The 14,682-nt window shown below is 47.2% G+C and overlaps 1 protein-coding gene and 1 long non-coding RNA gene across 4 annotated transcripts in view; one reads left to right on the top strand and one right to left on the bottom strand.

The window, feature by feature from the left end:
* Positions 1–2,973, bottom strand: part of RFX2 (regulatory factor X2) — a 59,864-nt gene extending 56,891 nt beyond the window's left edge. Inside the window, exon 1 of one of the 2 annotated variants that reach the window (XM_083810676.1) lies at positions 2,818–2,973. The gene's annotated coding sequence lies outside the window, so the exon portion shown is untranslated. The remainder of the gene's footprint in view (positions 1–2,817) is intronic. The other variant, XM_083810677.1, reaches the window with a different exon arrangement.
* An 8,539-nt stretch (positions 2,974–11,512) lies between these two features.
* Positions 11,513–14,044, top strand: LOC310886247. Of its 2 annotated transcripts, XR_014575253.1 has the most exons (4): positions 11,513–11,936; positions 12,229–12,311; positions 12,563–13,804; positions 13,921–14,044. It is a non-coding gene; the product is annotated as an uncharacterized lncRNA (long non-coding RNA). The 2 variants fall into 2 exon arrangements; XR_014575254.1 differs by having other exon boundaries at positions 12,229–13,804.
* The last annotated feature ends 638 nt before the right edge of the window (positions 14,045–14,682 follow it).

Below are 14,682 nucleotides of genomic sequence, written 5' to 3'. Positions count from 1 at the left end.
CAGCTCTGCTAGGAACGGGTGGAGAGAGAAGGCTCCGGGGAGACCTCACAGCGGCGGGCCAGTGCCTAAAGGGGCTGCAGGAGAGACGGGGAGGGACTCTTGTCAGGGGGTGTAGGGATAGGACAAGGGGGGGGGTGGCTTGAAATGAAAAGAGGGGAGATTTAGATCAGATAGAAGGAAGAAATTCTTCCCTCTGAGGGCGGTGAGGCCCTGGCTGAGGCTGCCCCGAGGAGCTGTGGGTGCCCCATCCCTGGCAGTGCCCAAGGCCAGGCTGGATGGGGCTGGGGGCAGCCTGGGCTGCTGGGGGGGTCGTGCCCATGGCAGGGGTGGGATGGGGTGGGCTTTGAGGTCCCTTCCAACCATTCTATGATTCCTTATTTTCCAACAGAAAGCAAGGACACACAACAGCTGTTGACGTCACTGGAGGCAATACCTGTTCACGTCTTCATGAATTACAGCCCTAGATTACAATTTCATATTTACACAGGCAAAAGGATAGAGCAAGTGCATTTCAGATGTACGCACAGATACGCGTGTAACACGTGATTTAACACTGACTCTGAGGACCTTGCTCAGCCTCAGGCCTTGGCACAGGAGCCCCTTTCCCTTCCTTCCCCTCTGCAGGCAACTCAACAGGGCACGTTGTGCCAAGCCACCTCACAAGGATGGGCCTCAATCTACACACCCGACATCCAAATTTACGTGACAAACACACAAAACACTCTTTGAGAAGGCAGATCTCAGAGTAAGGCTGCAGCCCAGCCTTGGGTTTTTGCGCTCCGTCTTGGGCCCTTCCACAGGGAACAGAGCTGGAAGGCAGGGCCCCAGGACGGGGACATGGTACTATGAGAGGAATTCATGAGATGCAAATGGCACAGCAGGGAAATGCAAAGCAGGGACTGCCTGTGGGAGTCCCATGTGAAGTTTGACAGACCTGGCTCTTGCATTCCTCTGTAGCACTGGATGCTCCTTATCACCACCTCTGAATTCACTGGTATCATTCCCATTTTGCAGAAAGCAAGTAGGGACAAAGAAATTCCAGTTGTCAACCCTCACTTGCTTTTGCGTGTTTTCAGCCGTCGGGCCAATTACACGAGAATCCCAGCTTCCCTTTGAAAAGATGAGCGTTTCCAAACCCTGCTGGTACAGGTACAGCTTTGAGAACCTGAACTCTAAAGACTTAAACCAAAAAACAGAGCACACCCACAACATTATACACCAAAAGGCAAGCGCAAAATGCCCCACAGAATTCAAACAAATCTCAGGTCCCTTGGTACAGCAATACCGAGATGGCAAGAATCAGCTTCTTCTTTTTCCTCTTTTTAAATACAATTTCCAAAATGAAACAGGGGGTACCGCCGTGGGAGCCACCACCCGCCAGCCCTGCTGTCAGGCATCCACCACCACAATTTGGTCCTCTGAGCGTGGCTTTTCCTCACCTGCCTTTGGCCATCCGGAGGTCAGACATCTCGCTTTGCCCATCCTAGGCTTCCTCAAAGAGAGGGACAGGCACCTTGGCCTTGGCCAACCCAAGCCATCTTCAAACAGACAACCATGGGAAAAGCCCTCTGAGATGCCTCCCCCACACACCAGCAGCCTTTCACTAGGCAAAGAACTTGAAAATAGTTCTTGAAAACCCGAGACTGGAGCAAATTCAACTTAAACCAACTGAAGCAAACCCCATCAGAAAGTCTGAGTGGAGGCGCAGAATGAACCCCGGTGCGGGGGAGACAAAGTTTTATATTTTGACCGAAGTCGTTTCCCCTCCCAGACCAGGGATTGCTGCGTATTCTCAAATGATTTGTAGCAGAGAGAGAGAGTTGGAAAGGTTGGGCAGAAACAGATGAGAAAAGCCTTGACTAACGTCTCTGAAACTGGGTACGATCAGGTTAAAAATAACCCCAGAGCTAAAGTATAAAGCACTTTGAAAAATTATTCTTTATTCCTTTGATAACTACGCCTTGCTTCCTTCAAAAGCAACCTCCCTCCAAAAAAAAAAAAAAACAAAAACAAAAAAAAAAGGATTAGTTTCGTATCTAAGTCAAAGAACGGAAAGATTTGGTCAAACTGCAGGAACTCCTGCTCGAGGCAGGCACCAGCCCAGCCCAGCAGGGGAAGCGGCCGGGGTGGCAGCGGGCTTGCCTCCCGGGAACCGAGGCCCCAGGTCCGGAGGAGGGCAGGGGCCGGAGGTCGGGCTCGGTTCTCTCCCGGCCGAACACCGGTGCTGGCACCAGGGGGATTTTTTTTTTTGGGGGGGTGGGGAAGAAAAGCGGCGAAACGGCCGCAAGTTGGGACCGCCCGAGCGCAGCGAAGGCTCCGCGCCGCCTCCTCCGAGGCAGCCGGGACCGGGGGGAGACCGGGGGGCACCGAGGGGGGGGAGCACCGGGGGGGGACCAGGAGGAGCCTGGAGAGCACCGGATGGAACGGGGCGGGGGGGGAACCCGGGGAGAGACTGGAGGGAACCGGGGAGCACCGTGGGGAAACCGGGGCGGGGCACCGGGGAGTACTGGGGAGCACTGGGGGGGCACCGGGGAGTCACCGGGAGCCACAGCGGGGCCTCCTCCCGGAACTTCCCCGAGCCGCCCTGCCCGTTCCCCGCTCCTCCCTGGGGGACTCTCTGGGGGCCGACCCCCGCGGCCCCGCGGGGCGCTGCCAGCGTGCGGACCGGGGATCCCCACAGCCGCCCCCCGGCCCCGCAGCGATGCCCTAACACCCCCCCCCCATCACACCCTAACTCGCTCCGCTCCCCCCTTACCAGCGGGACACCCCCCCGCCTCGGGTCCGGTCCGGCCCGCTCCCCCCCGGGGCCCCGCTCACCTCGTGCCCTCCCCGCCGGGCTCCGCCGCCCTCGGGCCGCCGGGGCTGCGCGGCGCTGCCGTTGGCAGGGAACAGTCGCCAGGGCTACGGTCACTATGGCGCCTCGCGCCGGGTCTCGAGGCAACTGTTGCTACCCTCCTCCCCCCCCCGCCCAGCACGTCACAGCCCAACCGCGCCCGCCCTCGGAGGGGGGGGGGGTGGACGGGGGGGGGGCACGCGGCAAGGCGCCGCCCGTTGGTTGGCGCGGAGGCCTGTCGGTCAAAGGGAAGGGAGGGGATCTTGTGGGGGTTGGCCAATGGGGAGGGGGAGAAGGCGGGGCAGAGAGTTGGCGCGCGCTTTGGCGGGAGCGGGGGGGGGGCGAGGGAGGGAATCGGTGTGGGGCGGGGCGGGGGGAGGGAGCGGAGGGGGGCGGGGGCGAGATGGGGGCGCTGGGGTGGTAGGGACAAAGTGGGGGCACTGGGGGACAAGATAGGGGCACTGGGGTGGCGGGGACGAGACGGGGGGAGGAATGAGGATGATGCAGGGTTGAGGCAAGTGGGCAAGAGAGTGGACAAAGGGGGGACACTGAGGTGACTGAGGACAACTGGTGCGAAGGGAGGCCAGTGGAGTGACAGGACTGAGGTAGCAGGGAGAAGGGGGTGCACTGGGGTGACAGGGAGAAGTTGGGGGCACTGGGGTGGCGGGGACAAGATGGGGCTGAGGCAATGGGGACAAGTTGGAGGAGGAGGTAGCGAGGACGATGCGAGTTTGAGGCAAGTGGGGGCAAACGGATTGAGATGGCCGGGACAAGAGTGGAGACAAAGAGGGGACACTGAGGTGACAGGGACAAAATGGGGCTGAGGTGACGGGCAAGATGGACGCTGAGGTGATTGCGGACGGTGGTTGTGGAAGAGGTTGGTGGAGTGACAGGACTGAGGTGACAGGGACAAGATGGGGCGAGGTGGTGGGGACACATCGGGCACTGAGGTGACTGAGGACAGGGGAGACAGGGGAGGTGGGATGAGGCAGCGAGGGGCTGAGAGCAGCGAGGACGCCTCGGATGGGGATGGGGAGAGGTGGGCGACAGAGAAGGGAGGTGCAGGGGGAGGAAAGGGACCCTGAGAGGGGCTGGTGGAGCCGGGGTGACGGGTGACAGGGACCAGTGGGCGCAGGAGGAGGTGAGAGCTCAGGTTGGAGGCAGTGGGCAGTGAAGGGCTCTTCTGGAGGAAAGGGCCTGCTGAAGAGGGGCTGAGGGTGGGCACAGGCCCGTCTCTGCCATGTCAGGGCAGTAGCACAGGTCCTCTGCCTCGTGCATGGCCGTGGGGACGTGTGAGGAAGGTGAATGGCGAGGATGGCATGAGGACTTGTGTGGCATGAAGTACAGATAGCTCATGGTTTGGATCATGGTTGTGTCTGGACGCTCCACACAAATCAGTGAGCCTGTGAGCTCCACATTCTTTATCAAAAAAAAAAAAAAAGTTATTTTTCCTATATTAAATATTAAAAAGTTCCTGTTGGCTCATGGGTAACTGGCAAAAATCTCTGGAAGCAGACTCCTCTATTAGCTGCATTTCTGTTCCCTTGCCCCTTTCCGCCCAGCGACATTTGCATGTAAACAGCTTCTTTGTTTCCGAAGAGTTCGTTAGCTTCTGCTGCTTGTTTCTCCGTACCTGAACTAATAATTCTCCATGACATCAAAACCGTTCCCATAGAGACCGATCATGAAGTCACAAACAACAAACAGAGGATTAGAGACTGGAGTGGTGTACAGGCAGCTGATGTAGACAGGGATCAGGAATCCTGTTTTAATGCAAATTCTTTAGGAATAAAAGCGAATTGTTGTGTAGCATCACTGCATGCTGTTGCACAGCTTCCACTTCTCAGCCCAGAACCGGCTGCACTTCTGCTGGGGGTGGAATAACATAGTTGGAGTGTTTGAAGTTATGCTTGGGGGATGTGGTGGATAAGGGTAGGAGCGGTATAAGTTGTCACACGACACTGAGTTATCTGATTTAACAGCAAATGTTTCTTGATGGAGTGTTAGTCACAGGTTTTAAGGAACCAGTTAAGAAACAGTCTACGAAACGCTTGGCTCTAACTCTTTCCTGCTGTAGCAGGAATTTTCTGGTGAGCCAAGTCAGTGCACGGAGCCAGAGAGGGTATTGAGGAGACATCTACTGGCTGAAGTGAGCTCTGAGGAACTGCTATTTGGGTCTGCGTTGAGTAGGTAAATTTGCAGAATCCTGAGTGCTCGGATATATATTTGCATGTGACTGGCATTGCAGGGCTTTGGGATACTACACTGGGGAAAACCACCTACCACACCAGTAGCTGTGCAAGGTTGGAAGATGAAACTGATATTTTTACACTGTTGGTGGTGAGGGAAACAAAACCTAAACTACAGTCTGTGGATGCAGAGAATTGCAAAAGCAGCAGCTACTTCACTTCTACTCTTCCTATAAATGAATGTCTCCTCTACGTTGATAGGTGTTATCAGCAAGAATAACCGCTTTGCATTCTTGGAAACAATTCAGCCTGGAAGTGCAGCAGAATTTATCAGGTGGGGTTTCCTTAAAATCCCTTCCTAGCGTGAAGCACAGAGGAGAAAAATGAGAGAGACTCAAAAGAGTTTGCTCTATGAAGAAGGGTATGTGTAGCCTTAGGCTTACATTTTAATCTTGACATGAAGTTCTTGCCTCTGGCACAGTGGCAAGTGTCCTGAATGCATAGACTAAAATCTGTCCATGATGGTGAGCTTTATTCCTTCATCCTGGGGGAGGAAAAAGACTGTTTGGTAGTGCACATCACAAATTCTGTCCCTCCTGGGTGGGAATGGTCCTCTGGATACAGATTCCTATAAAAGCAAATCAGTGCGTGCAACCTTTTCCAGGTAGTTAAACCAACTCCCTTGGAAACAATTATCGACTAGTTGCAAGAACCCCAGCTCCCACTAACCCATCTTGACCCACTCAATTTGCAAAGAGAGGCAAATTCTCTGGTCTTCTGTCATTTCATGCAGGCTGAGTTTTGTGTTTGTCCCTGAGAAAGAGAGGTCGAAGGAAACACTGATATCACTACTTATGTGAAGCTTTTGATCATTGTCACCTTGCATTGTAATAAGCGACAACTTTAATTGTACTTGAAAATTAAAATGTTTCCATTGTTCAAAATCTAAAAGGTTTCTCTTTATAACAAAAGGAGGATGATGAGGATGAGGATGAGGATACTGGTCATGGCTTTGTGGTTAAGTATAGTTTTTGCTCCTAAAGAAGGAATTATTAATGAAGGCACAGATTTAAAAAGAAGAAGGGATGTTTCCTGCCACTTATTCAAGGTAACTGCAGCAGGAGAGCACGTCAACCTAACTGCTTCAGAGCTGGCCCGGTCCACACAGAGTTCACCCAGTTCTGCATCCCAGGCACTTCTTTCCAGTCTAAAAGTCCAAGGGGTCTGGTACAGACCTGAGGTGGCTGTAAGTCTTATTTTAATCACAGAAGCTTTTAAGAGGAGAGAGAGGCACTCTGCTCCCCACTTCCTATCCTGTTTATTTTAATTCCGGCAGTAAGTCCTGCATAATGAAAAGTGATACGTGCTCTAGGTCAGTCTCTGTTCTCTGAATGGTTTTGGAAAGCAGGTGCTGCCAAGGAAAGCAACATTTTTAATAAAGCTTTATGGAAAACATTCGTGTTTTCTTTTGTTTTCTTTTTTTTATTTTCCTTTTTTTTTTTTTTCCTTAGCGATACCCAGCAGAATCTCTGCATGCATTTTTCAATGGCTTAGAAAAATCCCCATCAGGTATTTCAACAAGAATGAAGAGAATCACCATATTGACATGGAATAAAGAGGTTTTATGATGAAGTTTGCTGTAACGTTTTCTGAAAAGTATGTCACTATCTAAGCCAAGGAAGTGTGTGGAATTTGTACCCATGGAGATTCCAATAACACAGTCAGCTTCAAACCCACAGGATTATTTGTTTTCTTACCTAACTTACCAGGAAAAGGGTTACTGGAAAAGAGGGAGAAAGAGAAAGAGAGTGAGGTAATATAAATCAGAGACTGGACGTTGGAGGAATGAGGAAGGCTTGCTGATTAAAATTTGATCTGTCCACAGATTTGGGGTTAGTTTTCAGGAGGCTGCCATGAGTTATACAGGAAAAAATTCCCAGAACTGAGTCGTGTGTGTGAGCTCCAGAGACATGCTGGATAAAATGTTCACAAATTCCAAAGAAAAATTAGTCTTCTTTTAATGGATTGTAGTCCTTAAGCCAAGGTTATTTAAAAATAGAAAGGTTCACATGAAGGTGTCATTGCTTAATAACAGTGAAATAGAAAAATAGAGATGGGAATAGTTTATGAGAAGTCATTTAATACACATAAACGTCACCAAAAGGCAGGACCTACTTTACTCTTGTTTTACCTGACAGGTTTTTTAACCTTACCTACCCTTAAGGCTTCCTAATGGTGGTGAGCCCAATCTCTCCTTAGCCACGGTATTTCAACTTTAACTGTCCTTACAGCTGGGCAGGTTCCCCTCCCCATCTCCTGCCTAAATCTCACTTGTTGCAGTTCAAGTTCCTCCCCGTTGTTCTGTTCACACTGGAAATGGGAACCATTTATATCTTTTTTTTTATAGCACCTTCCAATGTGTCTGAAGATTGCTCTCTTTTCTCCCCCAAATCTCTTGTTTTCTGAATTAAAAAAAACATTTCTAAAAATTATTTTCTGTAAGAAAAATCCAGCTCTCTCCTACAGAAGCGCTATGTAAGTAGATGTTTTTCATCCTGCAGTTATGTGGTCACTTATTCCAGCTTAAGCACAGTGCTATGCATTTGGTCGTGTTGAATTGAATCAGGCTTATTTCAGATCATTGCTCAAATTTATTTAATGAAATCCTTCACAAGCGCACGCAGCCCTTCACAGTCCAGCATTGCCTGCAACATGGTGTCGCAGATCTGTTATTGCTTTAGTTTTTAGGGCAGGATTGTTCTCTGCTTCGCCTCTTGCGTGGCATCTGTGCCTCCGCTAAACAAATGTAAACCACTTTCTGATATATTCTTACGGTTTTAGAAGTGTCAATTGTTACATGAAATCCTGCCAGCAATATCCTGAAATGCTTTCTAACGTCCAGACTACAACCTTTGATAAAGTACCTGAAACCCTGGAAGTCAGCCAGCTCCCGCCTGGGAACCTGGGTGGTAATCACAGGGTTGTTATTTTTAATTAGGACCTGTCTGTCATTTGTTGTGTCGAGCCGGTCACTGGAATTAATTTTTCCTCGTTTCTTGCACCTGTTGCATAAGCCAAATCTCCGTGCTTTCATTTCAGCCTGCGTGGATCTGGTGGAAGCAGTCTGCTTTTAAGGAAGCTGTTGGTAAAGAAAGCAAAGAAACGAGGCCGGTTCGCGAGGTGCTGCGCTTGCTGCAGTTATAATAGCTCCTACCCACAGGAGGGCAGCTGTAACACAGTTAAATCCCATTTCATAATCACTGCTCAGAGGACCTGTCTGAATTGATTTGACTAAAAAAGTTTAACAAAAAATAGTCTTACCTGCAAGGGGAATAGGATCCCTTGAAATTTCATGCATATCTGTGAAAAATGTAGTTTTGGTGGCTGATAATGAAAGCTTAAATGAAATTATTGCCTTGAATTGTTTTGCTGATAAAATGAAAACTTTCTCAGAAGATTAAAAACAAAGCAAAAATCTTTTTTTCTTCGTCTTTTTTTTTTTTCCTTAAAAAATGTTTGCCTGTGTTCAGCCAGATCTCATGAGGAGAATCCTTGTTTTTATACAGGCACCAACCCACACAGCACCTTACTATCTGAAAGCTTTCTGTGTCAAGTTCACCCCTGTCAATGTCAGATTTTACTGCTGAGTGATCTCAGTGCATGTGATGTACAATACAAGGTGTCTTGAACTGGTGGCTCCCTCTGTCCATTTTATCAAAGCACAAACAGCATCATCCAATGCAAGCTAAGAATCATAGAATCATAGAATATCCCAAGCTGGAAGGGACCCACATGGATCATCGAGTCCAACTCCTGGCACCACACAGGTCTACCCAAAATTTTAGACCATGTGACTAAGTGCACAGTCCAAACGCTTCTGAAATTCAGACAGGCTTGGTGCAGTGACTACTTCCCTGGGGGTTGTCTGAACAGAGGTAATATATTTATTTATTTATTTATTAATACATTAGTGATAAAATTTAACAACGATTTTCAATTGTGATGCAGATGGGATATGTTCTATTTTTGTAGGGAGGTTGCTGCTCAGAAGGGACACTTGAGAACAGCTACTCCCAAGAAAACCCCTTGAAACAACTGACAGCGAACTGAAACAGTGGCTTTTCCTGCACGGAGCTGCCACATCTGTCAAGCACTGCAGCATATTGGGTGAGTGCCTGCTCAAATCGTAGCCCTAGGAATGTTGTCTTCTACCTCATAAATTTCTGAATTTGCTGCTGGTCCGATCACAACTCTCTTCAGTGCCTTTGGCTGGACTTAAAAGGAGCAATCTGTTGACCGTCGTCGTTCCAAGGCCATACTGGAATTTCCGAATGGCACCATAGTGTACGTCCTCTTCTGCCAGCACACTCTGCCTTCACATTTCTGCAGCAGTAAAGTGAATTCAGGGCTGCAATTATTCTAACATTACAGGCACAGTCCCGTCATGTAAGCACAGCAGAGCACTGCTGCTTTCCCTTCAGCCTTATCTAAATTTAGAGAGAACAGGCAAGCCCTGAAGATAAAAGAAAGTGCATTCGGCCCTTCTCTTGCCCTTCTTGTGTCTCCTTTGGGTGGCAGCAAGTGTCACAACAGCCTGCAGCAAAATGCAGAGTGCGGCCAGGCAGGAGGCAGTGCGCAGTGCCTGGTGTACCTGTTTGCGTTGTGCTCTGCTTGGAGTGGGGACGTCGGTCTGAATGACTGCAAGCCTCAAGAAATGCAGGCTTCCTGGCTCGCTGCTTGAGCCTGTGGACTTGGGCTGTACTCTTTGAACAGGTTACTAGTCTCAACCTTGTGTCTTCACCCTGACAGGTTTTTTTTCAGCACAGCTAGAAAACCAAGTGCTCTCTGACTACGGAAATTTCCTTTTTGTACAATTAAAGGACTAAGCATTTATCCAGGGTTTATCTGCTTGGTTTTATCTGGGGTTTTATCTGCTTGGTTTGGCCATCGCTGTCTAAAAATTCTGGGGAAAAAAAACAAACACTGTGTACTGCCATGGAAAAAGCAGCGCACACTGCCATGGCAAATGTGGGTGTACGTGCAACACCCAGCAGGGAGCAGCGCCTCCTCGCCTTGCAGGAGCTAGGAGAGGATGTGTCCACAACTTGGACGTAACCAAAGACTGTCATATTGATATAAGTAAATCAATATAGCTTGTGTCAACACAGCTTCTGTATGGAGGCAATGTTTGTGTAAAAACTCAACGCCTGAACAGTCCTGGCACAAGATTTCAGTGGAACAGAGAAATTCCCTTCTGTAAAATACAGAACTTCCTTTCTGTTGCATTGAGTTTAAATTACTCTCCCTGCTTCTCACATAACCACAGGCAGGTCGGGAGGGAGAAACCAGCAGCCCTGGGAGGGAATGGCATATAGGGTCACTGAGCAAAGGGCATGGGGTGATATGACAGAGATGGAACATAAAATCAACGAAACAGAGCATAGGTGGGGTTACCTCCAGCACCTGCAGGTAAGGAAGGAAGCGCTTGAAAGGCACTTACATAGAGAAATCCCCCAAAATCCTTCTAGAAAGTCAACATGCTGGGGTGCCTGTACAGAAATTCAGGAAATATGGGAAATAAATGAGGTGAGTTAGAGATGTGTGTGGTTGCAAGGCCACAGCCTTGCTGGGATCACAGAGGTGTGTGGGATGGCTCCCATGGCTGCAGTGGTGCAATGGAGGGGTACAGGCTTTTTAGGAGGGATAGGCTGGAAAGCGGGGCATAAGCAGTCCAGGCAGTTTCTGGAGTGTGTTGACAACTTCCTCACCCAAGCAACAGAGGAATCAACAAGGAAAGGTGCTCTGTTAGAGGCTGAGGCCAATGAGGATATAGTTTATATTTCCGTGTTTAGTCAGTGCAGCAGTGTTCACTGGGACTGCAGAAAAAGAAACCCCAAGAACAAAACAGAAAAATTCCTCCCCCCAAGCTGTTACTGCTGTTGTTTCTAAAAATGCCTTGCTTTAATGCAGCTATGCTGGCAAAATAATAATAATAATAATAATAATAATAATAATAATAATAATAAATGCTGTTTGGGCTTTTACTTTTTTTTTTTTTTCCCCTAGCTTAATATTAGTAATGGACAACTTCTGGTTGAAGATGCTACACCTGCATCAGTTTGTTGTATCCTAACAGGTAGGGTTATTTTTCCCACCTCTCTCCTGGCAGAATAACGTGTGACTACTGCCCAGTCTACAGCTGTGCAAAACCAGTCATTAGCCCAAACCACCTCTTTCTGTGTTTTACACTAAGGTTATATGCTTTCCCAACACAGATGCACTGCTGGAAAGATTACTGCCATAAATTTGCATTGCCTTCTCATGCATTTTGGAGGTGAATGTTACCAGTTGTGAAGTTGAGAAATGATCACCAAAATTATTATCAGACAAAATCAGCTGCCTTAATTCAGGCAAGCTAGTTACACTACTTAAACCATATCAGTTGCTTTTGTCTGGAATGATATAACAAACATTTATGCACCAGCAAATCGACAGGGCTGAGAGCCAGCAGCTGTGGGGAAGTGGGTAGTGGCCTGGGCTGAGCTTTTTGCTCCTTGGCCTGCTGGGTCCCAAAGAGGTGTGATCTGCTCTCATGTAGGTGGGAAGGGTTGTTGGGTTTCTGTGGTGGTGGCCTGCTGAAAGGACAGCAGCAAATGACTTCAGTTGTACGTAAATGAGGTGTAGCTGACTCTTTAAGGCTTTGGCAAACAAGCTGTAGTGAACTTTGTTGTATCCATCCTCATTTTTCTATTCACACTGTCATCTGTGCAGCAGTGCCAATAGAAAGGTATGGCTGCTTTTCCGCGCTGCCACTCCGTGTGCAGCCTGGATTTGTAGCCCAGACTGGCAGCAAAGCGAGTCTGAGCTACGATGCTGTGAACTGCAGCACCTCAGGTAAACGGGGGCAATGAGAGGTAAGAACTGTTCCAGCTGCTATAGAATGATTTCCTGGATTGGACCATTGAGGGGGAGTTTTCTTCAATTAAAAAAAAAATATATATATATATATATGTTGTTGGGAATTGTGCTGCTGTAGCTTTTTAGGCCCAGCTGGCTACCCTTTAAGGAGGATCAGCATTAGGGTGGAGAATGAAAGGCTGTTCTCACTTGATGTAGTGTAACTTGCTTGTTGGGGTTGAATTATTCTGAAAACCAAACCATGGTAGGACAACCACTTCCCATCTGCCTATCCTGTGAATATTTCAGGTCACTTCTTCCCTCCTGAGTTGTGAAAAAGTTGAAATTTAGAACCTAAATATTAAACAGAAAGATTCAGCTTGTTTATACGGGTAAGTCAGGAATTTTTGTTTGTTTTACTAGAGGGAGTTTGTTTTTTAAAAAAATATGAAAATAATTACTAACTAGCCCCATGGATTATTAATATTTCAGACTATTATAGAGGCATAGGTCTTGCGTTATACTCCAAGTACGGTCAATTCATTAGCAGTGGTTTTTCTTGTTCATGTTGCCTCAAAGCACACAGTATGATATCTGGTCTCTGCTGTAATCAAGTGAGAGAGCATGTTTCTGTGTCTTACAGTAATTACACATTCATCCCCTTTCTTGGTTACAACACTGTGTAAATGGTGAGGACAGACGAGGCGCAGCCTTTTTCTGCTTTGGGCTAGACATGCCTGGTAAACATTGTGACACCGTTGCAACAAAGTCCGTCGACTGGGTAATCATGAAGCAAGCCTGCTGTTTTTATCCTACAGTAGCGAGAAAGAAGATGTAATTTTTTACTGAAGTTCCTGAAATGCAGCTGCTTTTTTTTTTCCCTGAGATGCTGGAAACATCTCCACTCTTCTGCACTTAACTTCTCCATGCATCTACTTTTGCATTAAATCCTCTTGAAAAAGTGGAATCACCTGTGGTGGGCATAAATAACATCCTAATATGGTTTTAGTTTTAGTGTTCAGGGGTTATAGAAAAGATTTCTAAAGAGAAGTGATATCAAGCATCAAATGAAATGACTATATAGGCTAGAAATTCTAATCCTGCACTGCCTTTCACGCTTCATAAAGGTGTATGCAATATACTATTGTTTATATGTTGTGTAAAACAGTGGACGGCTTTAACCTATACTGTGTTGCTTCATAGGCCCACTAGAGTGAAGGTTTTAATGAGTATTAAAGAATAAAAAGGTATTTGAGGTATACCGTTTGCTACAGTTTTATTTATGAGAACAAAACTGCAGAAGGGTCGCCTTGCAGACTGGCTTTACTGAATCAGCTAGATAAAGGACAAATTAACACCTGCTGTCCTGGTGAAGACTCTGTGGCTTTGTTGAAGCTATGTTGATTTGTGAGAGATGAGATTTGGGTATGGATCCACACCTTAATTTGGGATTTTAGTGGGTTTTATTTTCTTTTTTCCTTCAGAGAGGCCTACACCTATTTGCTGTAGACCCTTTTCAAATGACCAGGAAGATGCTACAAGTCGTTGGTGGGAAAGATGACATGAGTTGTTGAGTTCAGAAATGCTGGTGCTATAAACAAACTCTTCTGTCTCCCTCGCTTCCTTGTGACCGCTTATTTACTGCCCTGTTTTCTCAGCACATTCATTCTTCCCATGTCGTCCTTCTTGTGGAAGCTGATGAAATGGTGCATTGGCTGCTCACCCCCCCCTCGTGTTATCTTTGAAGTCATTGACCTGAGGTGCAACTACACTTTGGGTTAAGTCACTTGCTACAAGTAACCCTGGAGTTGGAAATTTCTGAACTTTATTGGAGAATAGCTTACGGATCCGATGCCAGGGATGAACTGGGAGGGTGATGAAAGCGGTAAGTTGTGTAAACTGTCTTGGGTCATGTAAATGGGCAGATACGACTTGTTCCGTATGGCGAATGATTTAGCTAAGTAAGAAGCTAATTTCCACTCTCCCTCTCGGTGTTCACAGCTGTATTAAGAGATGTTTCTTTGGTTAGAAGAGGAAAGAATCTGCAAACTGAATTTATTCCGTTCTTCCAGGAAGCAGAGTGACTTTCTGTAGGTCACAGGAAACAGGTTTGTAACCAAAGTCGGGTGACCTGACATGCACAAACATGAAGTACCAGTGTCCCAGTCTGCGTTTATCCTGGACTTTGTTAAGGCTTTTATCTTACCTCTCTCATGTTGTGAGAGACACCTCTGTCCTTGTTGGTGTCATACTCCATCTTAGTTGATCCTGTATTATTAACAGAGCTTCTTAACTTGCAGCCATCTCCTCTCCTCCCACAATCTTCTGGTGTCACTTTTAAGAGCAACTCAGCACAGTAATGGAAAGGCTAGCTCAAAGGGGAACAGTTTGCTGTGTTGTGGTTTTTGTTGTTGTTGTTTGTTTGTTTGTTTTATTATTATTTTTATTTATTTTTAGCATTTCTTGAATACCCTGTATTTGCCTGGTGTCTTCTGGAAGCTTGTTCCACAGTCAGACTCTGTAGCCAAGAACTCCTCCTCTTTCCCTCATGATCTCTCATGCTTTGGGATCTGTTTTGGGCAGGACAGCAGATGCGATAGTTCTTCAATCTGTGTCAAACTAAAATTAGAACTCCTCACTAGCATTTCACAGCTTCATTAATTTCGAAAAATCTGTATATGCTCTAATGTGTCCAAATCATTTAAACAATTAATTTAAATTGTTAGGTCTGCTTTACATATAACTTATATACAATTCATCCTG

The sequence above is a fragment of the Anser anser genome (assembly GCF_964211835.1).
Source record: "Anser anser genome assembly, chromosome: 25".
In the NCBI taxonomy this organism is placed as follows: domain Eukaryota; kingdom Metazoa; phylum Chordata; class Aves; order Anseriformes; family Anatidae; genus Anser; species Anser anser.
The sequence above is the reverse complement of the archived record's forward strand: the minus strand, read 5'-3'. Positions and strand labels throughout refer to the sequence as shown.